Here is a 1,814-nt window from a genome sequence, read left to right on the forward strand (position 1 = left end):
ACGCCCGGCTGTCTGCTTTCTTTGGTCTCTCAGTACCTTCTACCTTTGGTGGCTGGTTCTCAAGCACTGAGTCTTCTCAAAACAGTTTTTTTTTTTTTTTTTTTTTTTTTGGTTGGTTTTAAGGGAATAAATGTGCTTAGATCCCTTTTTAGTAATTTTCTTAAGATTATGTTTTGATGACAGTAGAAAATAAATATTTAAAACAAGCAAAATAAAAACTTAATGCCAATTTCAAAGTTGAAGGAACCTGGAAAACTTTAACTATTGAACAAGATTAGGGAGTTTGGTAAGGGTAGGGGCACTTGGGGATTTCTCAAGCTCTATGAAAGCAGACAGATAATGCAAGCTCTCAGCTACAGAATGAGTGACAGCAAACACTCTCGTGTTTATGCTGTAAGCACTGTACATGGGCACATCACACACACAATGTCACAGTGTCACGACTCTGCTATGCCAACACAGGTGAGCTCCCAATAGCCATCACAAACTATCAGAGCATAGCTACTCCTGCCTAATGTTTTAGGCAAATAACTGCGGTACAGCTATATAAATATTGATTTTCTAGATTTCATAATTGCTAGAAACAGTTTTCAGGACTACATTAGATGCTAATGATAGGCCTACACAGGCCAATTTTAAAGTGCATATTAGAGGACAATAAATCCTGCAGAAGCTTCAGCCTCTGTAACATCATAGCTTAGCAGTTTCACAAATTTATAAACATTAAATTAATAGGAAACAATATTAAAAAATTCTCTAAGAGGCATTTAGTTTCTTATAGGCTTCTTCGATGAACACTGACATGTTCTTCATCTGGGATGAATTATGAAGAACGTCCAAGTCTTTTAGAAGAACATTCTGGTTTAGAGTTAGCATCAAACCTTCTTTCTGCAGTGTGGGTGCTTCCAGACTGTGCCGAGAAAGCTCTGGGAGGGAAAGTGTGTTACGTCGATCCAGCTGAAGCGTCTCTTTTGCCTTTTCTTCCTCTTCCTCTATCTCATGTGTCAGAATGTCAGTTTTGTTTTTTAGACTCTGAATATTCCCAGTAACAGACTCCGTAGTCTGTACTATTTTATTATCTATCTCTTCCTGCAATAATGCCAGACCTTCATTATCTCTGTCTTGTGCTCTTTCTGCTTTCAGTAGTCTTGTCACATTAGTTAAATATTTCAGGTTTCGGGGAGGGGCTTCCATGATTTCACACAGTTGTAGCAACCTTTTCTTCAGGCAGTTGAGATGATACTGAATTTGTTCTTTTTCTTTAATTTTATTACTCAAAATTGCTATTATTACTGCTTCCGTCATAGTTTGCAAATGTTCCCTCACACTCTTTGAAAGAGGTTGCCAGGTTTTTCTCTTGTTGGATGCTATCTTTATCTGCTTTAGTTTAGTATGATTTGTTTGTCCTTCAGAAGACATGTGCTTTGGATGATTTTTACTTCTTTTTATTGTGCTTCTAACCTCTTTCTCTGGCAACTCCACTTCTTCATCGTCGATTTTTCATTTTGAATTTTTTTTTAATTGTTGAGACTTTTTCCTGGAAGCATTTGCTTTACCAGACATCTTAATCTAAATAGTGCAATTATGATGCTTAAAAAAAAACCTCGATTGAGTCTTCTTGAATGTGTCTGAAAACCGCACTAAGAGGAATTCGCGCCCAAACAACCAAAACGCCACAGGGACCGGAAGTCCTGTTTTTATTTTTATATCCTCTCAAATATCTAGCAATAATAAATATTATTTTTAAATTGGTATTTTCAATATTGAAAGCATTATTTAATAGCAGTAAGCCTCACAATTATTATCATAGAAGA

The 1,814-nt window shown here is 36.3% G+C and overlaps 1 pseudogene; it reads right to left on the minus strand.

Annotated features, from left to right (window-relative positions):
• Window positions 1–756: 756 nt before the first annotated feature.
• Window positions 757–1,563, minus strand: LOC101712778 (centromere protein Q pseudogene; annotated as a pseudogene).
• Window positions 1,564–1,814: the final 251 nt, after the last annotated feature.

Source organism: Heterocephalus glaber, unplaced genomic scaffold (assembly GCF_053883595.1).
Source record: "Heterocephalus glaber isolate CG9 unplaced genomic scaffold, H.glaber_assembly_v1.0 deba00000347, whole genome shotgun sequence".
NCBI lineage: Eukaryota > Metazoa > Chordata > Mammalia > Rodentia > Bathyergidae > Heterocephalus > Heterocephalus glaber.